The sequence below is a fragment of the Ptychodera flava genome, chromosome 3 (assembly GCF_041260155.1).
Source record: "Ptychodera flava strain L36383 chromosome 3, AS_Pfla_20210202, whole genome shotgun sequence".
NCBI lineage: Eukaryota > Metazoa > Hemichordata > Enteropneusta > Ptychoderidae > Ptychodera > Ptychodera flava.
This window is the reverse complement of record NC_091930.1, coordinates 13,613,682-13,641,650: the sequence shown is the minus strand read 5'-3', so window position 1 is coordinate 13,641,650 and position 27,969 is coordinate 13,613,682. Positions and strand designations below refer to the sequence as shown.

Sequence of the window (27,969 nt, the reverse complement as noted above, 5' to 3'; positions counted from 1 at the left end):
ATAGTGGATTTTGATGACCTATCATAGAATAATTATTTTTTCATTTTAAAAATTTTTAGGATAGTATATATCATAAAGATTATTATGGCCCGTCAATTACATACAGCATTCAAGGGAGCAGTTTTACGAAAAGAATTCCTGAAGTCAAGCGAGTCAAGGATATCGGGGAACTGGTGGATATTGAAGGTATGGTCAAAGGGGCCAAGGGGCGGAACGAAAGATGTACTCTGTTTATACTGAAATGGAAGTCAAATTATCGGATCCGAAAACTGGTAATACACAACCGCGTACATTGTATGTTAAATTAAAAGATACATACACAAAAGATGTAAGAGGATCGGGATCGGATGTGGGGCAACAATTAATAGATCGCTACGATCTTATGCTTGATACAATGAAAATGTTGAGGGTTCTGGTCTCGTTCTCGAGGAGATACTTAATTTTAAAGTAATTCTAGTAGAAGTTTTACTCGGGGCTGGGGCTCCTACGGGAACGGAACGAGTCCAACTTCCCAGATGGTTTAAAAATAAGCATTGTGTGGACGATCTGGTGCTACCTTCGGGCAGCGAGAACTGTTTTCAATACGCCATCGTAGCAAGTTTAAAGTTGGCCGACCCGAGTTTCGTGAAAAGAAATGTGGTCAGGTAAGGAGAAAATGGAATACGTACGCTCCATTTATGGCTGACTACTGTTGGGAAGGTATTCCCACGCCCACGCCCGCCGATCTGACTGTATTCAGGCGCTTCGAGCAGCAAAATCCAGGCATCAAACTTCAAGTATTTCAGATCTACGAAAATGATCCCACTCCCCCGTCCGACATAACTGTGTTATATAGTGCCCCTGGCGGAGCCCCTGACGGAACCGTTCCGATAGGGGAAGGTGAAGCCCGTTCCGAAGGCGGAGCGGATAGGAATCAAATAGCAAATATCTTACTGATAGTTGGCGAAGACGGCGGCCGTTCTCACTTCGTACCAATTACTGCGGAAATCGCCTTCGTAATTCTCGTACTAATCGAAAGAATGAGCGCAGACGGAAGTGTATTTGTATGGTTTGTAAAAGAGGTTTTAAGTCAACAGAAGAATTAGAAAAACATCAGGTATACTGTGGAACAGACACTGCCCAGCCAGATTTTCCTAAGGAAGTGTGTCAATTTGAAGGACATCGGAAGAAGGTTCCTTCTCCCTACGTCGTCTATGCAGATACTGAGGCAATTATTGAGAAGGGGACCGCCGACACATTCCAATTTGTCTTTCGTATGTTATGGTGGAACGGGGTGGGGCCCGGGCCGACCCACTGTTTATGGTAAAAGAACATTCACAGGTCTCTCCTGTGTTACAGACTTTCTAAAGGATATGAAAGAACGGGCCGAGTATTATTCTAAATCGTATTATTGGAAAATAATACCGATGAGGGATCCTTCTAATTACCGGCGCGACGGATGTGATCCAGTCTGTATTGCATGTGGAGAGCCGCAGGATACCGAGTAGTGAAGGAGGAGGCGACCTTCTATTGCGAAGGATGCCGGCCGTCGAGAACCATTCCTATCTACTTTCACAACCTCAAGGATACGATGGTTCTTTTATTTTGAAAGAATTACATGAAATCGACGCCGGAGGGGGACCAGAGCCTAAATCATAGCTAAGACGAGCAATGGAGGAATTATGGGTCTCTCGAAAACATTATTTTTCACGCCTCAATTGTTGTTGCCGGAGGGAAGAGGGAGATAAAGAGACGTTTCTTTTCTATAAAGTTTATGGACAGTGCTCAGTTGATGATGGGGTCATTGGCGAAGTTGGCAACGACTGTGCCGGACCACGGATGGACGACAGTACCACTTACGTACCCGGACATTCAAAGGGCGAAAGGTTTCTTCCCCTACGAATATTTAGACTCGGTTGACAGACTGGGAGAGGGTGAGCTCCCGGAGAGGGGGGAATTTTATAGCGAATTGACGGAAGAGGGGATTTCGGAGTCTGATTACGAACATGCATTAAGAGTATGGGACGAAGTTGGATGTAAGACGATTCGTGATTATATGGAATTCTATTGTGAGACTGACGTTCTACTTCTTGCAAATATATTTGAAAATTTCCGTGACACATGTTTAGAAGCGTACAAGTTAGATCCGGCCCATTACATGTCAGCGCCTGGCTTGACATGGGATGCTATGTTACTTTATACAGGTAATAAATTTGGGCTAATTCAAGATGCTGAGCAGATGAATTTCGTACAGAGGGGAATTCGAGGCGGCATCAGCCAGTGTAATATTCATTATTTACAGACAAATCATCCGGCTTACGCTGGCCCCGCCGGCGGGAATACTTACGTTAGTTACGATCCAGAGAAGCCGGTGACCGAAATAAAATATCTCGATGCAAACAATCTCTACGGCTGGGCAATGAGTCAGGCAATGCCTACGGGCGGACTTCATTGGATGACGATGGAAGAGTGGGAGGAATGGGAAGAAGGGGCCCGAGGCGGAGCGGGGGGCGGAGCGGGGGGCGGAGCTGGCGGAGCGTGGGGACCTGGCGCCACCTTTCCACCAAGTTTTCTAGAAGTAGACTTAGAATACCCAGCCGAATTACATGAAGAACACAGCGATTGCCATTAGCACCGCATCACTATGAATTTCGAGGCAGGGCGGTCGACTGATTACAAGTGTGATGGATAGAGAGTCCTATGTCTTACACTACAAGTTGCTGGAATTCTATCTTCGGATGGGAATGAGATTGAAAAAGATTTATCGGGTGCTTGCTTTCGATGAAGCTCCTGTCTCGCGAAATATATTGACTTTAACACTAAAATGAGGGCAAAGGGAGGACAGATTTTGAAAAGAATTTCTATAAGCTGATGAATAATGCAATGTTCGGTAAGACAATAGAAGATGTTCGAAAGTACAGAGACTTTAAATTTGTTTCGGACTGGAACGGCACGGATAGTGGACGTAAAAAGATTCAGAAGTATAATCCAAAGATGAAACATATAACTTTCATAACTTCCGAAGAGGATGGCGATTCCTGCGACAGTGCCCTACTGGAACTGAAAACGGATGAGCATAGATATGTAAAACCAGTTTTCATCGGCGCCGCAGTACTGGAACTTTCTAAGCTGCTTATGTATGAGACGCATTACAATTACTTTCGAAAACAGTTCCCTGGAATACGATTAGCCTACATGGATACTGACAGTTTTGTTTACAGTGTGCCAATACCCTCCCCGGACCCGGACGGCTCACGCGTCAGCACTTTCAATGATATAGTCCGAGAAGATGTGGAAAAGAATGGTGAGAAGTCTATATATGATACTAGTGGGATGAGCGGTCCCATGGTGGCCCCCAACTTTCCGAAGATTAATAAAAAAGTGATAGGTAAATTTAAAGATGAGTTGAATGGTGAACCTATTCTTGATTTTGTCGGCATACGCTCGAAAGTGTATGCTTTTCGAACTCCAACTATGGAGACGAAAAAAAATAAAGGGGTGAAAGATGTTTGTGTTAGAAAACATTTAAACTTTGAAGATTATAAAGATCTATTTGAAACTGGGAAGAAGCCGGAGCCGGCACAGTTTGTACAGTTTGTACGGAAAAAGGCTGGAGAAATCCGTAGTGAAAAGCGCAGTAAAATCATGATGGCGCCAAATGATATCAAACGTGTGCAGTTATACAATCTAGACACGGGCGAATGGTTGGCAGAAACATGGCCGATAGGACGGACGACGGGTTTAAAATTGTAAAGACTTTAATCTACTATTTTCAATAGAGACCAGGGCATCACTGATAACATAAATGTGGGCAAATATATTACATTGTGAGCGTCATCGCCAACCCCACGCGGTATCTTTCTTCAGATCTCAAGTTGAATTCCGTCCTTTGTGTTCATTACTTTTAAACCATTTCCATGAAACTCAATATCTTTAAAACTACGCAGATCGATAAACAGACAGAATTTATTCTTCAAATAATCGACCTCATCTATATCAATTTCACACCAATCTTTATCTTCAGCAAAATACCGTCGCACCTCTCGCCAAAATTGTCTTGGTATCATCTTCTGAGCGTACACTTTATTTGCAATGCCTTCGATCATTACAGACACAGATTCAATGTAGGGGTTAAAGAAAAATTCACGTTCAGTTCTGCATGATACTGATTTTTAGTGAAGAGTATTGCGATACCTCTAATGCTACGTCGTGGTACATTTATATTTTCATTGATAACTGTGTCCGATTCTTTGAATGGGATTGTTCTAAAATAATGTATATGCTCGTAAAGGTAACTTTTTCACCGTTGTAATAACCAGCAGTTGACCTCGCGAGTTCGGGGTCAGAAATTGTTTCGTATTCCATTTGAATGTTTTTTAATTTATAATTGGCTGTAAAAATATTATTATAAGCGATAAGTAATTGTAAGATGGGTGCAAGCGTAATTTCCCATTCAATATGACTCCCTAACGCTGATGGATATGCAACTCCATGGCCTGTTATGAGGGGGTGAGTGAGACGAATAGCATATTTTGTTTTATATGTGTCGAAAAGTAACTTATCGCCCATGACGGTGGCATCTCCATCGGTCGAACCGCTTCTTAATTTTCTTAGATTTTCGTTCTGAATTCCATACAGTGTCATGTTCGTTCTCTCCTTTTTATGTTTGAAGAGATCTCGATAACATTCAATAAGGTTATATTTATTCAAATCGAAAGTGTCTGACCCTCAAATGTGAGTTTCATACGCTCCACCAAATTTTTTGCAACATTTTGTACTACTCGGTTATTTTCATCTCCCATTACTTCAAGATCAAAAACCAGGTTGAAAGTATCTGGAACTAAGAGTACTCCGCTTTCTAACTTCGGACATCGTATGATAAGTGTCTGGCCTGGATCTGCTCACTTGGATTATGAGCAATCACATGATGAGTTCTTTCTGACTTCGTTCCATTCGGTATTCGGTTGGTGAAATTCGGTAATAATGTTCTATCGTACCCCATTTTCGTGTAATGTATATAGTAGAAGAAAAAAAGAAAATTAATCACATCTTAAGTTTCACTTCGTGTATATAATGACTTAGAAGAAAAAATCACATCTTTACATAAATATTTCCGTCTGACTGAAATATAAATCGATTACCTGTGTCGCGAATCAATCGAAGAACCCAATATTCTTGGAGATGATGAGCCTCTTGGTCATCCTCAGTATCCTGGAATACAGCTATGAATTCTAGTCGCTTAAAGAAGTTAGTCTTTTGACATTCCTTCACGAAAGCTAAAATGTTATGATAAAGATTATCATCTTTGAGTCGGACACCTGGATTTGCTCGAAGTATATGTCGATTTACTCGTCGAAGTTTGCACCATTCCAATTCGACAGAGAAACCAAACAGGTCTTTATTTTTGGAAAGAAACTTTGCAATATTCTTTTCACCAAACATGTTGATGCCGTAGGGGTGTCATATATTAATACATAATTTTATTTATAATGACTAATGTTAATCCAGTCAAAAATATCCATAGCTGTTCTCCGACAAATCCGACCACCGATCCTGCTGTTTTTAATAGAAAACTGACAAGGGAGCCGATTAAACCTGGTATTGCAGCAGCACTTTTTGCGGCCAATGTTTTTAACCATTCGCCAAATTGCTTTACAATTTCTTTCGCTTTTGTATATACTTTGGGCGGACCTGAACCAGACCCGCCAGTTCCTGCTCCTCCTCCCCCTGCTCCCGCTCCTCCTCCTCCTTTAGTTACAGCCAGGGCAATTGTTGATATTGTCATTCCAAGGGCAGTCAGTATTGCAGCGATTGTTATACCATTTCGTTTAAATAACTCTGTCAGCTTCAGTCTCAGTGATAATTCTGGATCAGAAATTACATCACGAAGAGACCTAGTAGTAGCCAGACTTTCACGTGCCTCACTAATCTTACCATGTTCGTATTCAATTCGATTGTCAACTTTAGCTTCTCTTGTTATAATTTCAGCTAGTAGTTTTTCGGCTTTTCTTTTTCCTTGGGTGCTCGTTTCAGGATCCTTTAACTGTTTTTCAACTTCTCTTTTCTTAGCCTTATTTTAACTTTTTCGTTGTTAAGCTCGCCAAGATGCATATTCGCAATCCTTAATTCATCATTAATAGCTCTATATTCTGGGTTTAGATTGTTCCATTGTTCGATTTTATTTTCAAAAGCTTGTATTTTGTGTGCATTACCAGAAGCATCTTGTCGTAACTCTGTCAGTTCATCTTTATATACACCCATGTCTTCTGGCGTCATCTTCTCAGCCGGTATTTTATCAGCTATCACATCTTTAGAATGCGATGTATGACTCACATTTTCGGGCTCTGCGCTAGAGTGATATTCGACTCCACTCCATGTGTATACTTTATTTATAAATTCAGAACCTCCTGCCTTCTTTTTTAATGTGGATTTCTCTAAAAATCTACTTCCTTTATCTGTTGTAACTCTGATTTTTTTATAATACAGTTCACCACCTTTAATCTCAGCATTTAAAATCAATTCGGTTCGTGCATCCGGATTAGTAATCCTATATTTTTTTAAGAGTACTTTAGCCTTTTGCTTTGAAAGTTCTACTCTCTGTTTAGTCGCACGATCTACATACGGACTATCTCGTGAGCCAGCCTGGGAAGGATTGGCTTCTGCAGGGGCATTATCATCTTCTATAAAGGATGTTTCAGTAATATCAGCATCATCGTCATTCAAATTTGCATCATCGAAATCCTGGAGTGGTATATCTTCTCCTCCTTCTGCCATATTGTATTTCTATATTACTACAATTATTTTTTATCATCCCTTACATATACAGTAAAAATGCACATCTCAGTTGTTGAAAGCGTTGAACAATTGGCTGATTACATAGAAAGAACAAGTGCTGCATATCGACGAAGTTATAAATTAATGGGTCGAATTGATATGGCTCTTAATATTACTAAGGGAATTCTTGTAAGCTCTGCTGTAATAGCAGCAATTCCGACAGTTCCGGTTCTTTTAGCTTTAACTCCTATACCAGGTGTTGTTATTGATGTAATACAAGGGAAAACGGGTGTAGCAAAGAGACGAGAGAAATATAAACATTATTATGTTCAATATAAACAGCTGCTTACACAAATACAAGAAAAAGGTGCAACCCTTCGGAACGAGGAGGCTCCGGAGTCAGAACTTATTCAGGACATATTTCATCAGGCGCTAGAAATACAAAAACAAGAAGGATTTAGTCCGCCTCTGGAAAGATATTTAAGACATTATGGATTGAATGGATATGAAATTTAGTTCGTACCGATAGGAACTTCGTGTTCAACATCAGCTAGACTCCGCGACCGGCGGTCGGACTGACAACGGGGGTAAAAAAACCTTTATATAGGCTAGTTTGATGGTGATGACTCACACGGAATTTCCCACCTTCCCACCTTCGGAACGTGTATAAACATGCTCAGCAGGCCCGCTTAGTACAGGTCAATGCACTGCTGCGCAAGCTGCTGCGCGTGAGTTCGTATATAGGTCAGGGTTATACTTTAGTTACATGGATGGTTAATTTTTCCTTCGCTTCATGTAGATAAATGAATAAAATGGGGTGTAAAATTCTTACTTCATCCCAGTTGTCCACGCTTACTCTACTACTTTTAGTCGTCATTTCCCTCAGTTCTGATATCTCACTATTAGAAATAAACTGCATATAAAAACAAAATACATTTACGCATATGCAATGTTAAAAATTTAAGACTAATATCAACCAAATAAATTTAAGCTTGAGTTCGGCTCAGCGTAAGAATTGCGAATAATTCGAATATTACAGAACTTCCGTGCATAACTCAGTATTATTTTCGCTTTCATTTGCTATTTGTACAAACTATGAAGTTTTGTAGAGTTTTTTATTTTTGAACATGTCTGTGCATATTATATTACTTAAAATTGAGGATCTTTCACTTCCCTGTCATTGCATTTCTTTTCACCGTACTTGTAAGAATGCGGTACATATATAGTAACATACATAAGGCTGAGAGAGAGAGAGAGAGAGAGAGAGAGAGAGAGAGAGAGAGAGAGAGAGACAGACGACAGACAGACAGACATATTTGTTATCGAGGTACCAGTCACAATAATTCATATTGATCACATTTCGCGTTATAATTGTGAATGGAACGGCGTAGAAAATCAGAGACACTGCCATGTCGAACAGATAACAATACTTATGAATATTTAGGGCTCCAATATTTCCCATGGAGAGCTATAAATGAAATAAAATGAAACGTAGCACACATGAAAAGACTGTGTCATCAATGCAACATGGCTCTGGGAAGCCCTGCAACAATAATGATTATGTCTATCGATAAAAATGAATTAAGCAGATGAAACTCACGATAAGAAACCAATTCCAAATATAAATAATTCAGGTTAATTTGGTGATGACATACCGCACTTTCATTAATCTCAGTTGTCGCCATATCATTTCGGCAAATGCGTACAGCTCATAAAATATTGCATAATTTTTTTTATTTAATTGCGGCATTTCATGAACACTTTTCCCCCTCATCAACGGGCGGAAATCGAAACTTTAGATGTCGGAGCAAAGAACGATTTAAATTAAGGTAGTTCGCGCTTCGAAAGTGAAAGACTTAAACTTTTGCTCAAACTTTCCTGTATGAAACTTTCAACCATTTTCTCACCAAATCACAATGAAAATCCGGGGTCACCGTACAAAGATTTGAACAAGCGAAACAAATTACTCATCAACGTTTGCGATATTCGTAATTCAAACAGCCGCCATCCCTGTGTTAACTGTACTCGGGGAAAATAAAATTTTGGATTTTCGAAAAAACTGAGACGGTGAGAGTAGTTCTTTCTCCAAGAGCTTTCAGTAAAATGAGCCCCCACAAGTGTTGGTAGATCAGAAAAGAAATGTTCAAATTTGAGTGTCCGAATGTCTGTCCCCGAGGCATGTTCTACCTTAAGAGAGCTTTCTGATCAGACAATACAGGTCAGTGTTATACATAATATGCGAAAATTTGATATAATAAATATTGTGCCATCAAGGACATTCGTGAAATTCCCTGATCCATGGCCCTTACTGGACTATTCTTATTGGTCTGTACACTCAGTAGTCGATTGGAACTGTATTGTAAATTACTGAAATTAGCTCCACAACGGACAGTAACATGAAAACTCGGCAGTTTTATTTCTGAAAATCTTACTTTTTCGAAGCTACAGGTTATCTATTTGGTCCATTGCATGAATTGTGGTAAAAACCAACTCGATTTTTTTCTCGGGGTGGAACTTCTGCAGCCTGCACATCAACAGTAAGTGTCATTGACTGTAGCGAATCGAATCATGGGTCAGGCTGCAACCGTCCTCAATGCACCATGCACTCAACTGCAGCTTGTGGACGGCCTGGGCAAATTAATGATTGTGCACTGATTATTAAAGTTACCGTGTACTTAGTAATAGACGATGATTAGCATAATAACATTCCGATTTCAAGGAAGATTTCATTTTCGGAAGTTGTGGATTTAAACAACTTTGCCAAATGAATGGTTTACAGGTTGTAAGCTCATCATTCGGGTGATATGTCTCCCCCCCCACACACACACATATACTATACATCAGCAGGCTGTATGTATGTATGTATGTATGTATGTATGTATGTATGTATGTATGTATGTATGTATGTATGTATGTATGTATGTATGTATGTGTGTATGTGTGTATGTGTGTATGTATGTATGTATGTATGTATGTATGTATGTATGTATGTATGTATGTATGTATGTATGTATGTGTGTATGAATGTGTGTATGTGTGTATGTATGTATGTATGTATGTATGTATGTATGTAGGCTGTATGTATGTATGTATGTATGTATGTATGTATGTATGTATGTATGTATGTATGTATGTGAGGATTTGAAATGTTAACACATTGACTATAACAAATTGACCTCATTGTATCTTACTGCGCTTTGAAGTCACGCAATTTTCCCACAGCATTCTTTTTTATCCATAACCATCTTAGAAATAATTAAACAGAAAAACTATACCGCGCGATATTGAAATGGTTACGCTGTCTGCACAACAACATTTGCCGCCGTTTGCATGGAAACCAACTCATGATGAAAAATATGAATTTTTAAAGAAAAGTGTGGCGATACAGAGAAAAGTGTAGGTGGTAATGGGGAGAAGTTCTTTATTTCATTGGTCCGATCCATTCGGTAGATTGAAACTTGTGTCCCGAGGACACGGAGCCTGTTCTTTGTGGCGTCTCGGCAAAGACGTCCTTGGCTTTGTTCTCATTTGCTTGGCGACCACCTTTCTTCGGTAACCTGCGTTATGAAAGACCGGAAGACTTCAAACAGGTTCTGCGCATGTTTTATTAATGGGGGGTTGGGAGGGAAAACATTTATAAAGATTGTAACGGTTTATCTATCCACTTGCGAATGTGAAACGATCTCTCTGTAGATTTTTCTACATACCTATAAGAAATATCTTTCAGATTATGCTGTGCATGTAAATGCATGATGAAGCAAATTATATCGTTCAGAACAATTGTACATATGTACATAAGTGAAGACGCTCCGAAGAAATACCCTCGGGGCTAGATTCTTTGTAGCAACGTTTTTCTTTTCTCGAAGAATATGGAAACTGCGAAAAAATATTAAATGTTTAAAAAACGGGATATGACTCACACCGTTGGACCCCGTGTGCGTCTTGTGCAGTGAATTCATAAAAATAAACTGTACTTGTACACCAGAGAAGCGGTCAATACCGCATTTCATCAATGCAGTAGTGAGCAGAACACCAATTAGGAAAGGGGAGGGGGGTACTGTACATCACGAATGCTGTGGCCAACTATTGAACATTTAGTTGGCTGCGCCATGTGTTTCCGCAAATGAAGGAAACGCCATCGGGTGGTTCAGTAAATGAACTTAACAGAACGCGCCTCGCAGTTTTTTTGGTCACTTTCCTTTTTTATAAATCTCTTTCTTGTCTCTGCCGCTTGTTTGGACCTATTCAGTTTTGTTCGTAAAAATGAGAGTGGCTTAATGTTTCCATAAACAAAAAATCAACAAAAGTTCACAACTTTCTGTGACGAGGCGTGTATTTCTCTATCAACTTAAAATGTAAACGCGGTTTTGCAACGGTCCAGACAGCTCGGGGCAACTAATTTGGTCAAGTCATGGCGATTAAATAATTTCATTCCTCGAGTTTGTTAAGACAATGAAGATCCATGAAAGTGAAGGGAAATGCGACAGTTCTGACCGGGACTATATAGTTTATCATCAACAACAATATGCGTACGGTTTGCTTCATGCAGCAGAGCACAGGTGTACGGAACGTTTCGTAGATCGTCGTCGGATTGGAAGTGACTGACACTGTGAGGCCGAAGGCCGAACCTCGGTACTGTATAAGAATACTTATACAGTATTCTTATACAGTACCGAGGTTCGGCCTTCGGCCTCACAGTGCAGTGTCAGTCACTTCCAATCCGACGACGATCTACGAAACGTTCCGTACACCTGTGCAGCAGAGCAGGGATGTATGAATACAATCCATATGGTCTGATTCACAGTTTTCTCCGTGAAAAGATGAAGGGGCAAAAGTCGGAACTTTCAACAACATTTTCATACTTGTCTTTAAATTTTGGTGAAATATTTTGCCAATATTGGTCTCTCTCAAGTGTAAGTGTAGGCCTATGTCGAAATGCACAGTACATGGGCAATGGTAAGACAGTACTTTGTTTACATCGTCGTAAACCACGCTCCTCTTTACGGCAAAAGCTAAATGCTACTTGATTTTTGCGTAGGTCAGCGGAGCGGAAATTATGCTCTGGCTTGCGATGATGTGTATGTATGATATATGCAAAGTCATGGCTTAGAAGTGAACTGTAGTTTGGACTAGAAATCAGTCGTCACACAATAACATATAGAAAATTACAGTATTGCTCTCAAACTTTCACAATTCTTTTCTGATATACCACTTGTGGGGGCCCATTTCAAATCTCTTGGTATAAGAGAAAATTTCACCGTCTTAGATTTTCTAAAATATAACTTTTTGTTTTTCTCCATTAAAACTTAACTCATGGATGGCGGCATTTTGAATTTTAAATAACGGTAAATCTTGGGTTCTCTAGTACTTGCATTTGAACGGTGACCCCTGATGTTCATACTTGATTTTGAAAGAGAATGCTTGAAAGAATCCTTGAGTAAAGTGTGAGCGAAAGTCTAAGGCTTTCACTTGCGAGGCGCTTACTACCTTAAGAAGGTTAATGCTTTTGACATATCGGGGAGAACAAGAAATTGCATACGAACAAACAAACAAAAGTAATAGAGAGTACATCGAAAGTCAGGCCTAAAGCTAATTAACTAAGATGGGACACCTGTTATGGATCGCATATGGCGAACACTCACTGAATTGATCAAACAACGCATTGTAGTGATATATTATAAGCAGCAAACGATCCAGTATTCGCTAAGTTAGGATAATAGATAGATTTGCGACTGCTACACCGTTTTGCGCGATTCGGAATATAACTTACGGTGACAATGCAGGTTTGAAACTCAGCTTACATATTCAGCATTCATTCCATATTCCCCCTGGAGGGCCTGGCGCCGAGAGACAAATTACCCATGTGTCTGTTTGATTTGTACCGACAGACTTGTGAAAATGTAATAACTTCTAATTCTTCACAGAATTATCAAATGTTTTTATCCCAAATATTATCATCGGATATTTAAAAAAGTGCATTCTCATACCAATTTTAAGGACTTGTGTACTGCAAACATTTTTTAAAGTTTGGAAGCTTTTGTTTTCGGCAGAAAGTTATTATTGTCTGTTAGATCTCAATAACATTGCAAACTGTAAGTTCCCTTCGTTTACATCTATCTGTTCAGAGAAAGTAAAAAGTAAAAGATGCAACTATAAGTGATATTTGCTTACAAAATATCCCGTTTGTATCGTGATGGTTGTCTACAAAGGCTAATCATCCTTTCCAATGTCGCTCTCACTACGATCAACCCTCCTATTACTGTTAATCAGAAGCACTCAAAGCTACTCCCTCTTGTCAAAAAAACATTCCCAGTGCGTCGGGGTGTCCAGCTCAACACTTCCCGACCGCCCATGCTCGCCATATGATTTTTCATCTCCCCCTTGGCACAGAATGAACGCGATCATTAACAAGTTCACATATCTGTTTGTAGAGCAATAAGTCTCTATCTTCCGCAGAAACAGATCAAAAACATGCCCGTATACAGCATCTTTTACTGCTGTTTCGACGGACCACAATTTCGCCAGTCCACTGAATGCAGCTGCAATTCGTCGGATCACGGCGCCCTCAAACACAATGAGACAATAATGCCGAGAGATGGCAAAACAGTAGTTGCCGAAAAGAAAAATTGCATCATTGAAAATGGATTGCATGAACTTTTTCGGTGCAGGAGTGAAACTGCATTTGGTCCGAGTCTTTAATCAGTGTGACAATTGATTCTCTGTTCGCTGTTTTATGCCTGGCTTTCGAGTTCGTCTGTATCATGTGAGTGCATCCGATGAGGATGGGTGCCGGATTTGACAAACACATGAACACAGCAAGTTTTGCTGCGTTTGACACGCGAAAATTTTCATTTCCGTCACCACATAAAAGTTATTTGCTTTGTCTTGTCCGGTGCGCACAGATGCGTTCGACGTTGATATTACATTTCATAAAATATGAATCGGTGTATAGCAGCGATTGCGCACAGTCAGCGTGACTGCCAGGCTATATCTGAGCTTTGTGCGTTTCTAAAGCTGAACACGGGGAGCGCACCCCTCCCATTAGTAGATTGAAATGGAAGCAGAGAGAACCAAATACGCCAACGGCGCTAATCTTCACCCGAAAAAAATCTAACCAGTTCTGTTTGGTGTGGATTGTAACATTGAATTGGCTCGAACATGTCCCTGCCAATGTACTAAAAACGGTTCAGGTAAAATTTGTGTATTTTTCTCATTCTGGAACTTCGCACTTTATAGTATTTATTATATCGATGAGTTTAAAACCATAACGATCATTTCTCCATATTACATATCCATATATTATTGAACAAGGGCCACATTTGCCGCTTTATTAATGTTTGATAATGCCTGGAAATCCGGAAAATAGAGAAATCGACCGAAAAGTAGTTTCCGCTCACGGCACACCACCCATTAACAGCACCATGCCAGTAGCAAAACGTATCAAGAATTATTAACGGGTTAGTATCTGATGTTCCTTCAAATAAGCTGGTGAAATTAAGCTTTGCACTAACGAGAAAATATTAATATTTTTTACTGTTCAAATTAAGCACTCACTTTTTAAAAATCATATATGTAAGTAGAGTTGGCAATTTTAGTGGAATTCAGCCGACATATTTCTGATGTTTGAGTAATATGTGAACTACCGAACCGTTCTCATGGGGGTGTGGTTGTCTGAAGAAAATGTTGGCCAACCCTCCTGGTGTAAAGTGGGCTGAACCGATATCCTGGCATAATTTTGTCAATCCCATGTAATGCGCACGTAGCTTGATCCGCGATCAAGTGTGATTTATGAAGCCGATCCACTCCTCCGGCTATAATGGTCGAGTCCTGACTCGGTAAGAGATCGCTGCCATCGAGCTGTGGTTGTGAGAGTACTCTTCGAAAACTTTCCCAGAACAAATACAGTTTACCACAACTAGCAATGACGACATACACCAATGATTTTGTCTCATATGGTTGTAGACGCAAAAGTAATCTCGGTTAAAAGATTTAACTATCCTACTTCAGTTGCGGTAGCTAGAGTTTGTGTGTATGATAACAATCGACCAAAACTGTTCTTTTTTGCCCCGTAACCGTGACTAGAATGTGTACTTAGGCCTACCGTGCACAATGTTATGAAACTTTCTTGTAATTTCAACTGACTCTTAATTATTGTAGTATTAGACCTTGTTTAGAGGTGCGATATGAAGAAGCATCGTAGCTCGGACAGTGAAAAAAACAGCACCAATAACACGAACAACAGCAGCAAATAGCTATAAACAAAATCTGGAAATTTTCATGTCACAGTGTTGCCTTCTTTTCTTTATCGAATCTTAGCTTTCTTGTGTTGTATTTTGAACTCGCAAACGTGAGAACCTCGCTCTGCAGTGATTTCATGCAATGTAAAAATTGTGCTTTCGCATGCAACACGTACATACGTGTTTTGCATAAAACTATTGCGAATGCGAGGTTCCTCACGATTTCGAGTTCAAAATACAACCCATGTTACAGATTGAGAAACACTAGAAAGCGTACAAACAAGTCGTACAACAGAGAGCACGGACCAGCCGTATTACCATAAAGGTAATACAGTTGGCTCTCGCTGTCTGTCGTAACGAATTTTAGGCCTATACTTGAAATGCCGAAAAGATCTTCACATACTACTCTCGATGCTTGAAAATTCACTTCGATTTTTTTGAAAAAGTAGCTGTAGCTTACAATTCTATATACACGGCTTTACTCATTCCGAAAACGAGTGACAGAGGGAGAGGGGAAGTTTCCCCTTTCAAGCATAATGAAACGTTCCCTAAGACTTCCGGAAGTTACCTCGATTCATTCATTCCCACTCGCGAGGCCCAACAACTCCCGGAACGGCAGTCTGTACAGAGGGAATTTTGCGCATTTTAGTGCTGCATTTGGAAAAATCGGCGAGAACATGGATAGCTACTTGCCCAGAGAGTAAAAGTCCACCCTTGTTGACTGACATATCCACGGTAAGTTCCGTCTTAGCACGTTAAATAGCGAGTTGCCCACGTTAAACTCTGCAGCGCTCGTTCGTCTGTACTGTGTCTCTCTTCGGCGGCGTGTTTAAAAATCAAAACAAGACCCCGTTCGTCAGTTCATAGATTACTGCCTTTTGTTTCGAAAGCCGTGTCTTTGTACCGAATACAATAATATCCATGACAAAGGAGTGATTTTATTGAAGGTGGGCATTGCAGTCGGGGACGGGTCTCTCTACATTTTGCACCGTTATAATCAATAATGGTGACAAGCTGGCTGTACATACCGCTGAAGCTCCAGCGAGACTTACATGTGTGTAAAGTGTCGATGACTCGTCTGACTGTTTCCTTTGAAGTTTTGCGTCGATTTCATTAACGAAGCAACTCGTTTAATTCAAGAGCACCTCAGCCAACACTTAGCGATACAGTCCTTATATGCAGTCGCGGGAATGTTTCAGCTCTTTTCTTAGAAGAAAGCCGTGTTACTTTTTGACCAGCGCGCCGCGCAAGGTTCATCCTCTAGGTGGGAGCTATACGTGTACGGTGTAGTCTTGGTGTCCCTGTCAGTACAGTGACCGTATGAGCACGGGTAATTTTCGAGCAAACACGACTTGCCTTCGGTGTATATAAGCCCGCACGTAACTGTCCAGACCAACGAATGGTCTGTCTTCACCATTACAAAGTTTTCAACGTACCATGATAAACTTCCAAACATCATTTCTACGGTTTTGACAATTTTGTGTACATAAGATTTTGATAAAGGAGGACGCTATTATAATACATGAATTATCATTTAATTTATTCTGATTTCATCCTATTATGAACAAGAACAAAAATAAAGAGACCAAAAAACATGATTGTCGTGGCAAGCAATACAGAAATGTTTTTAGAATTTTTTTTGCAAAGAAGAGTCAGTTGCCGGGTAGATATTGTCAGTGAAATGCAGTTTCCATGGATACTGCATGGTGACTATGTTACATTTGTAAACTATAACAAGGGGTCTGTCCAACTGCGGATAATAGCGTTAGTGATTACGTGTCGAGGTAAATGAAGCGTCCCTGCGTTTGAACAGTTTTGTTCAATGCGATTTTTATGCTGTCTGTTGAGCACTCGCTGTAGCTGCAGAATTTGTGAGTATGGATTTAAGCCTCCCTCAGTCTGGCAGTGTCTGGCATATAATGGATACGACACAAAACTTCGAATGGTATGCCAAATTTTATGACATCATGATATTATCCAACCATAAAATTCTTGTTTAGTATTTCTTTGAAATCCTAATCATGATTCACACTCAGTTGTAGAAGATTGTAAAGGTTTTGATTCAAAAAATTCTGTCTGGAAGATTGGTCTCGGAAGGCCAAGCACTTTCAAAGCTCTGTCTCTAGTTTTGAAAGATCAGAGGAAACCTAATCAAACAAACTATATATTCCAGTGATTCGCTTTTTTCATTATTTCCAATTTTTTTCCCCATTTTTGTTTTGCCTCAGTCTATAAATCCTATGCTAATTTTTCTGTAACTTTCAATGTATTTTCTGGTATTTTGGATTATTCTTTCATTTGGAAAATCAAAATGTGTAGCTTTGAAGTTGGTAATAAATTAAGCCTGTATTTTTGCAATTTCCCCTATGTTACAGTTGACAACTGAATGTTATTCCTTGAACAATATAAATGCGGGCGGTATTGTACTCATCACTCTGTCAGTGTGTTTGCAAAAGTTAGAGAACAGTGGTAAATGATTTAGGAACCAGAGTAACGTTTCTGCCGTCCACTAATCTGATTGCATTGATATACCAAGGGGACCCCGGTTACATTTACCTGCTGCCTTACTGCCCCTAACAAAAATACTGACTGTCTATGCAGAGCTAGTTACTTTGCATTGCAAAATACATTTGGGAGATTCAGACAAAACGAACACAAACTTGTTTTACCGTTACATAATCATAGAACAAAATTATTGAAACTGTTATTAAAACTTGACAAAAGTTATTGTTAATATCCCCTTTTAAAGTTCTCTTCAGTTTAAAATACTGTTTGTCATTCCGTAAATGTACATGATTCTTATTGTTCGCTGTCATTGGTAGGTGCAAATGTTCATCTGCGAAGATCAAATTTAATGATGTTGGTCTTTCATAACAAACCTGTACAGACATATATGCTTACAAATACTACACTTAACAGGATATTTAAAGTATGACCTTAGCTTCTTTTCATGATGAAAACACTAGTATGTTAAATTTCGCTGTTTTATGTCAAGAGAAAACAAACTTACATTGCATTTGCAGTCTTTAATGTAAGTGTGTGTGCTCTCTCCTCCATACACTCTTTACATATTCTTGTTGATAAATGATATTGTTATAATGTTATTAAGGATTTGGTTGTATGTGTCGGTGTGTCCACAGGAGTTAGGGACCGTCGATAATAAAAGCTGACGCACGACAAACGTAATTCTTTCATTTAGGGGGGAGGGGGTAAAAGCTCATTTCGTTTTTTATGCGTCAAAATCGCATAAGGATTTCGTATTGATTTTGAAGTGCGACTTTGCAGCGAGAACGCAAAACCACCTTCGTGTTCATCGAGAACATAATGACCACAAAATACGGAGACAGAAAAGACAACGAAAAGATATGAATGTGAAATAAAAACTTGTATGCTTTTTCAATTTGAAACATGTATGTGAAACATTTTCCTATTTGCGAAATAAGCTTACATTAAAATGTTCTGTCTTAAAAAGTGAAACGCGTAAAGTTGAGGTTCATTATTTATGTGCCCTCCCGCTTTTTCATGAGAGTGCGGATCGGAGAGGTGCGTGTAGGGTTGTCAGAAATGGCATCATAATACGAAATTGGTTTCGCATAAGAACTTTCGTTTTGAGGGGGGAGGGAGGGGGTTCAAGTAAAACAAAGGAATTACGTTTCTTGTGCGTCAGCTTTTATTATCGACGGCCCCTAGGTCATTTCGCTCAGTTTCAGTCAACTCCTTAAACTGATGACTTTGCAACTAACACAAATGATTATGCACTTGAATATAATTATAATTTGCATATCAATACAAAATTGGTTCATTAGTGACAATTTCACAATATTGGAGGATGTATATGTATACAGTCAGTTCAAGATATGTGTGTGCACGATTTTTTTTTGACTGAATGGTCTAAAAAGAAAGACACATCACAAAGAAGATAACCCCATACTATTATTTGCATACAGCTTTTCAGCTCGTCACGATGATGACACGAGATGTAATACGTGTTCCTGACAGATGCTGTCAGACCGTATTGAAAAATTGTACAAGTCCTACGAGAGTTGGCCTGACCCGTCGAATACATTGGCGAGATTGATAGGAGATTAACACTCTGGGAACTGCATTCTGTTTTCCGCCGATCTGAATGTAATTAGGGAAAATTGAAAATATGGCTTGCGCGCCGCCGAGTGCATCCAAAAACGCTGTTTTTTGTGACCTCGGTGATTGTAGTGGTGTGTCGTAGGTGTTGTGTAAGCCCATTGTGAAAAGCTCTGAAGTGGTGCGTGTATGTCAATCTCTACTGCAAGAAAACTTAGGGCAAAGCAGCGGTATGCGTCTGAACGACACATTTTTATGCCAGCAAACTATAGGCAAATCATTGTTGATGAGGTCCTAAAGATTTTTAGACATTTTCATCAGTCCCGTTGGGTCAAATCAAATTGCTTCATTGTGATAAAAGCCTTATTTTGTATGCTGATGTCGATTGTTATCTTCATGGCGATTCTCTGATGAAAACTGATGTATCTTTACTCTACAGTTTACATCTCTCTGTATACATTTTTTATGTGATTGCCCATACCCTCTGATTTTTAAATATTTTTTATAACTTTATCACAAGGGAAGTTAAGTCACAAGCATGTCGCAAAAATCTGTTGGAGAGAACACAGTTTTTCATAATTTTTTCTTTGCAGTGAAGTATCTGAAAAATCCAAAAAAAACACTTACATGCAAAGAACGAGTATCGCTTGCAGTCTTTGCACAGATACAAAACACAGTGTACTGGTATTAACATGACAATTTTCTTTCCTCCTCCAAAAATCAACTTGGATTAGAAGAAAACCACAATAAAAACAGAGACTCTGATTTGTGAATGTGACGGTAGGGAAAAATCTTGAGTTTTATTATCATAAACATACCAGAAGATGTAATACGAATTTTGCCTCTTGAAGACAGTGCATGCAATTTTTCTCTAAGTATCTTTAATCCTTAGAGTGTTGTAATTTTTCCCACCAGAATTTCAGTGTAACATTTTACCAATGTTTATGAGTTTTTCTGTAATTTTTTGATAATTTTGGACCAAATGGACATAACATTTCAATGGCTACAGGTTTTGACCAAAATTTTGGAAAAAATCTGAAAAAACTTGTCTAGATCTGAAAACATTGGCTGGCTATGTTATATTCTATAAAAGGCAACAAAAGTTGACTTTTGTAGTTAAAGGGTTAACATAAACGCTCAATGCAGTTTCTGTATTCCTTAATGAGTGAAAGATTTCAGTTTTCTAACCACTTTTGTTGTATATGCATGCAGCATTGGTTGGCATATACCTCACTGCAGGATTGGTACACACTGGCTCCGTGTGTGTGCAAAGTGTTGTACTAGGAAGTGAGAATAATGGCAGGTAAAATTGCATGCCTCTTGTAATATTTCTCTGTAATGAGCATTCTGGCCTTCACTAAATCAGTAATATCACCCTTTAATTAGAAAATGGGGATATAATTTGAATATATGTCCCTATAAATGGCCCTGTAATGAGCATTTTGACCCTATAACGGCCCTGTAATGAGAATAATGTCCTTGAAAGCTTCGCCTGCCACATGATGTAATAGTCATGATATAAGAAATCTGCTCACATTGAAAGTTGCCACTGTACTTTCTGATATCATGTTGTAATATTTTGCTGTTTTCATAAATCTTTACATATTTAACAATTTGACACTTTGTTCATGAGCATTTTGAGGAAAATGGACAGTTTTTGATAAGTCTACTTAAATTATAGGAAGAGTACATGCATGTAGCCTGAGGTGTGATATTCTAATACTGTATGTCATTGAATATTATATGTCCTGTCATCTAAGATTATAGCTCAACTAGATTTTTTGGTGTTTCCAGAGGTAGGGAGCGAGTACTATTACTGCAGTAGGCGACTTATATTCTTTGCATTTGAATACTGAAACTCAGGCTGTTTGATTTCTCTGTACCCAAATGTGGAAATCCTAAGATACAAGCTCAAAAAATACAGATGATAACAGTTTTTAATGACATTGGGAACTGGAACAATTTTTAAATGTTTCAAGCTAATCTGCCCCTCTCACTCCATCCCCGCTCCCCCTGTGAGCAGTGGTATCTCCGCATAATACTGTATGGATGGATGGATGGGCAGGCCATGGTATGTTCAGCGAGCGTATCTCCATTTTTCATGAGAAAATCGTGTTAAGCACATAATTCAGATACAATATGTCAGGGTTTCAGAGGATGGTCTTTGTTCACAGTTTGTGAACACAGATTATATTCAAAGAGAATGGTAAATTGTGCTGGTGTAAATTTTTCATGATATTACTGTTGTTGCCGTGCGTGATGCAGAAAGTGATTTTTTGTAAAATTTTACAAAGTATTGTAGATTAGACAAGGTTGTGTACAATTATACAAGCACTGTGTCTTTCCTAGAATAAAAAAGTTATAAAAATCAGTTGAGGTCAAAATCAACTTGCAAGTCGAAATGCTGTCAGAATTTATCAAATGCATACTGGTGTACGGGCTTTGTGGATAAACTGAATATATCACTCATATTTCTTTGATACATAAATGAAATAAATGTTGATTTACAATATAGCTCAGTGTGCAAAATTTTTACATTGTTATAAAGAGTTCGCATGTCTTGTCTGTGTAATATGAATCTCTTTTATGTAGTATGTGTCACGCATATAAAATTTAAAGTAATATAGATATTTATTACCAGGTATAAAAAATTAAGTTTCATAAAAATAATATTTATTGTCATACTTATAGTGTAATTGTATTTTAAATTTTGCGTCAGGTATTACATAAATGTGCACATAAAATGTTATTGATGACAAATATTATGTAAACTATAAAGTACTGTAGGTATTAAAATTGAAATCTAATCTTCACAAAATGCTGTTTATTGTGATAATCAGGGTACATGTATTGATGAAACTTTAATCATTTCCATGGTAACAATGAATCAACACGAACGCAATAAAATCTTAAAGTTCCTCTCGTAAATCTGAAGAGATCATCAAAGCCACTTACTGGATATCACAGTTAATCAAAACATATGGCTGGACTGAGAACAAAAACACGTTGCAACCTGTATGTGCTAAATGAAGTGGAGTTTATGAAGTGTCTCCATCATCAGTGATATAGTGTGGAAACACTTTCACAAAAGTTGTATTTGACGTCAAGTAGACGCCAAGAAGCCACTTTTGAATTAATACAACCAGTTACCATAAATTTTTCGGTCTATTTTTACCCAAAGAAATTAAGTTTTTCTGGACTGGTTGATGTAATGGATTTCATCATCAGTTTGTAGCATGTCACATATGCACCTTCTTTATGTTAAGTCACTTTTCTTTTTTTTTTTTAAATTGCCTTCGTCTGTTTTGTTCCTAAAATATACAGCTTGCTTGAGATAGCTTAACAACATTTTTCTTATGGTAGAATGCGCCTCGAAAGTGAAATTTAAATACTTAAACTTTTGCTCAAACTTTCCTCAAAGAACCTTTCAACTATTCTGTTTCAAAATCAAGAATAAAATCAGGGCTCACCATGCAAATTTTGGTACTAGAAAAATAAATCACCCAAGATTTACTGATATTTAAAAATTCAAAATGTCCGCCATCCCTGTGTTATCTATGAAGAAAAATAAAATTTCTGATTTTCAAAGAAAACTAAGATCATGGTCAAAATCTTTCCCCCTAATTTGCTCTTTCCTTTATTTTCTGACTTTAATGTGAATATACTAGAAAATCAGCATGTCTGCAAAAACGTTTTGGCAATTTTTAGACTTGTCAGATTTTTATTTTTGAACACCCTTCCAAGATTGATGCCTTGACCAAACTTTTGAGGAGTTTCTTTGCTTCCAGCTGTGTGGTTTAACTTTCACATTGTGGAAATGATGGGTTTGGTTAGAAAGGATTAAGATGGTCAGTGCTGATTTAGAAAGAAATTCACTGTGCCTACAGCCCTGATGTACAATCTTTAGGGATATAAAGAGACCATGGTAATTATAACTTGAAGGAAAATTTGAATTTCTAAAAAAATTGCGGACTTTGGCTGTCATTGCACTTAATTTGCAGCATACTTGTAGTAGTAGGTTGTGCACATTATAAGTATATTATACTCTTTGTACATTGGTGAAGAGACAGCTCTGCAGCTCTCCAGATCAAAGGCAACAATGCAATTCCACACTACCGTAATTCTAGAAACAGAGCTTGATTTTTTATTTTGATTTATTTTCGTACTTTATATTGGCTGCAAGTTCTTGTTTTACTCCTCAAAGCATTTTGAAACATATACTGTTTAGCTTGTCAACAGATAATCAGTTTATAACTGTTATTGTTTACACTTGAATTCTCGTCCAGACCAGAATTCACTTGTCAACAACAACAAAGCAGTTTACACACGTACAGGCTGAGTAGACAGCATGGATACTTTGTATATCAGCATGCTTTGGAAGTATAGTAGAACAAGAAACTTTAGTTCACATCAAAAACAAAAACAGTAAAGAAATGGTATTAAGCATTCAATACAGCTACTGGGCCTGTAATTACAAAACTGTGACATTATTTAAAATCAAGTCTATGCCAAAAAACCCCTGGTTATCATCTCTGCTGTAAAATCAGGTGATCTGATCTTGGAGTCGGAAACATTGTTATTGATTCATAGCTGTCATCTGGGCTGCAAATCTACCACAAATTGACACAGCGTGATCACGTACAAGGTGATATACTCGAAATAGGGCAACAGACTGCGGGCTCTCACGGGTCAGATTTTTGGCGATTAAGTTGCCACGGAGATGCCGATTTGTCGATGGCGGGGTGCGAGATGAGGTGTGAAGTATGTGTAATTTATCGTTTTTCTGCAAAGGAAGAAGGATCATTGACGTCTATGAATCGCATCACTCATTGTTTTTCGTATTGACTACCGCTTCTCGATTTGTCTACCAATTGTCAACTGTGGGTTGACAGTATCATTTTCAGCTTTAGAACCTTCCTCTGAAACTAGGCAGTCTCTTATTTTTAGGTACACACACTGATGGTTTTAATGAACAACATCGTTGATGAACTCGATGCAAAATCAGAATCATCAGTCTTTTGTGCTCATGCTTACTGCCCTTCCTCACCCGTTTCCTTGTATAGAGATCCAACTTTACCATGGAAAACCATTTTATTGGGTCAAACCATGGTTATGGAACGGTGAAAAGTTATCGTGGCTAATCTCAACTCATCAACACAAATGCAAATATGGCCGCATAATTTAGTTTGATAGCCCGGAAATCAGTTTTATTGCTTGGAAAATTTTGATATTATGCGACTACATAATGTGTTTAAAGAGATTAGCCAGTTCGTAAAGTTACAGTGGTGTTACTGTTTGAGGAGACAGAAAGCTTTGGTGAACATTAAAGGGATGGTAGGTGTGACCTCTAATGATTTATTCATTAGTTTTCTCTTCTGTATCGAGTGCAGTTTCTTGTTTTAGACACCCAGGAACATGTTGAAACACTCTGCATACAGCCCGTCAACGGTGCATGAATTTTAATTCTTAATCCAAAATTCATTTACACAGAACTGATGCATATCGTGTACGGATGTACAATACATGTATACACAGTTTGTAAACTCCAAGCTTTTCATTGTGCTACGGTGTATGACTACTGTTAATATTTCTACTTTGCTGAATTTCAGACAACATTTCTGGTGTACTGGACTTGGAGTAAGAGAATAGTTTTATAAGTTGTTCTGTGACAGCATAAGCAGTGGATAGATACTCTGTGCATGAATGGTTCAAGGACCGAGCTCAGTTGTCATAACAGATTCTAATTAGCCAATCCAGGTAGTCATTAATAAGCAATTTTGTGATGTAATTTGTCAAGGACAAAGAAGCACGTTTTGAATTAAGCTTGAGTGAATTAAATAATTAACGTATAATCGCTGCCGGTCGGTGTCCTTGTGCAATCTGGGCTTCTTTCTCCACAGTACGTATTAGTGTGCATACATTATCACACTATAAATTATTCAAGTCGTCCAATTGTCAAAGTGTTGAGCGAAATCGCTCTTTGGTACATTGTACTCTCTGATTTTCCTGCGACATTGATGCGAGTTCCTTTGTGTAATGGAAAGTAGTCAAACAGACTGTGACAAATCCAGCTGTAAATTAAAGGTGACGTGCTTTGTTCAAACGTCTGACATCCTCTTTTGACATCCAAAATATTCAAATTTACACAGACAATTACCCACTTTAGGTGACAAAGGGATGACTCAGTTGAACAAAGGAGTGCATCGGCCAGCTGTTCTGGTTTGTTCTTACACTAGTCATCAAACTCAAAATTATTATTCTCTATTATTGATTTTTTCCCCCTCTCTCTAATGCGATTGCACTTCATTTCCTTTCTCTGTTACTCTCTGTTTTTTCTTTCCGCCAAGTTCAAGTATACAAAAAAATTCTAAACTGATTTCAATATCAGAGACCTTTCTGATGAAATATGTATGACATGAAGCATTTCTGTTTCTCGTGCCTGTTAGCTCTGTAACATAACCAGAGTTTACTAAATCATTTCCTCGAAGCATGTATGGGAGTCATATTTCTCGCATATATACCTATTCAGCCGCCCGTATTTCCTACTTTTAGGCATATAGGAAGCTGGGTTATATACATTTTTTATTTATGCAGTTCTTTGAGTTTCATTTAGTGTCAGGGACGTGTACTTTTCCCAGAGGGGTACAAGTGACTGGGAGATGACGCGAAACCTATTGTATACACAATGCGCACAGACAGTTGGTATTCAACGCGGTAGTATTTAATTCCTGCTGTATATAATCCTTTAAAATCCCCACTCTGTATAGAAACAGCAGTTTACAGAAAAACGATAGTGGCATCAATATTTAGTGTCGAAAAAAAGATAACAAAGGCTGATGGTGACTGAGCTATAGAGCTACACACACAGTCTGGTCAAAAAAAATTATGTGTTTGATACAACCACAGTCTTCATGGAAAACAACAAAACAGGAATGTATACCGGTATTCAGGTAAAGGTGTACGAGGATGATAGACAGAACCTTTTTTTTATGCCATATCCAACAACTGATAGTAATGACAAATTGCAAGAACTGCATCCATAGATGGTGAAAGGTACCAGTATGTAAAAGTTTACATTTTACACCCACATTTGCAGAAAAAGAAAGTTTGTTTTCAACATTATGCAATTTAAAAATGTAATCATTTTCTTCCTTGCATTGTTAATAGACTTTGATTGTAGTTTTCTCTTCCAAAAAACCTCTGTCATGCCCCACACTTATGAAAAGTTTTGATTTTAGATATGATTTGATTGTACTTGATTTAATATCATGCCTGGATCAATATGATAATAGTATATCTAATGTGGGAATACAGTTTTATAGAAGTTTTAAGTTGCATCAGATTAGGTATACATAATGGGCTGTGCATACTTTAAGTGCATGTAAGACAAATTGAACTTATGAGCTTTAGGTTATAGGGTTCAGCTGTATTTCATTCAGAGTTTCTTTTGAAATGTTTCATGAACCAAGAAACTGTCAGCAGCTGAAGCTCAAAAACTCATTAATTTTAGCAGTGTGTTGTTTTCAGGGGAAGTTCAAATCACAACTCTATCAGCAGATTTTCACACTTTCAGACTTCAGTTTAGGGGAGGAGGTTCAGGCCATTTAAGTTAAATGTATTCCTCAGGGTTTTCTCTCGACTGCGCAATTGCGCAAATTGTGCATTTCGAACCACTTTCTGCCCTGTAAAAAGTACTGACAGCGCGAAAATCGCGCATAAAACAAAGCAAGCAAATATGCCCCACATGATGGTGACCCAAGCGTATAGTAGAGTGACATGTGAATTTGCTGTTGTTTCTGCCCCTAAAATGTCGAGTCTGCCCCCAAATATTGATCAATGGGGGAGCTATGGCCAGTAGTTGGTAAAAATGCACGTTTCACATTGTTGAAGCTATCGTGCTATGGGGAGTTGTATGCCATTGTACATTATAGAACCCAAACGTGTAAGGCAAACGTGCATGACTAAACACTGTAAAAGTCTGCACGTTAGACATTTTAGAGACGTTAGGTCCGTACACGTTAGGTTTGCACGATACACGATAGGTTTGCATGATTGGCATGATAGAAATTGGAGTCATGTGGAGAACCTAAAATGACGTACACGTTAGACATTTTAGACACGTTAGGTCCGTACACGTTAGGTTTGCACGATACACGATAGGTTTGCATGATTGGCATGATAGATTTTGACTCATGATGAAAACCTAAAATGACATACACGTTAGACATTTTAGACACGTTAGGTCCGTACACGTTAGGTTTGCATGATACACGATAGGTTTGCACGATTGGCATGATAGATTTTGACTCATGATGAAAACCTAAAATGACATGCACGTTAGACATTTTAGACACGTTAGGTCCGTACACATTAGGTTTGCACGATACACGATAGGTTTGCACGATTGGCATGATAGATTTTGACTCATGATGAAAACCTAAAATGACATACACGTTAGACATTTTAGACACGTTAGGTCCGTACACGTTAGGTTTGCACCATACACGATAGGTTTGCACGATTGGCATGATAGATTTTGACTCATGATGAAAACCTAAAATGACATACACGTTAGACATTTTTAGACAGGTTAGGTCCGTACACGTTAGGTTTGCACGATACAAGATAGGTTTGCACGATTGGCATGATAATGTTAGACCTTACCGTGTTTGTAGGCCATCACGTGAATCTTGAGACATATTGTATAACGTGCCGACCTAAGATTTACGGAGCTAACGTGTCTAAAATGTCTAACGTGTATGTCATTTTAGGTTGTCCACGAGTTAAAGTCTATCATGCCAATCGTGCAAACTTATCGTGTATCGTACATATACCTAACGAGTACGGATCTAACTTGTCTAAAATGTCTAACGTGTATGTAATTTTAGGGTCTCCAGAT

The 27,969-nt window shown here is 38.5% G+C and overlaps 1 protein-coding gene across 1 annotated transcript in view; it reads left to right on the top strand.

The window, feature by feature from the left end:
* The first annotated feature begins 15,573 nt into the window (after positions 1–15,573).
* The window catches only part of LOC139129591 (roundabout homolog 1-like), a 364,964-nt gene continuing 352,568 nt past the window's right edge, over positions 15,574–27,969 (top strand). The window contains exon 1 of the mRNA XM_070695246.1: positions 15,574–15,725. The gene's annotated coding sequence lies outside the window, so the exon portion shown is untranslated. The remainder of the gene's footprint in view (positions 15,726–27,969) is intronic.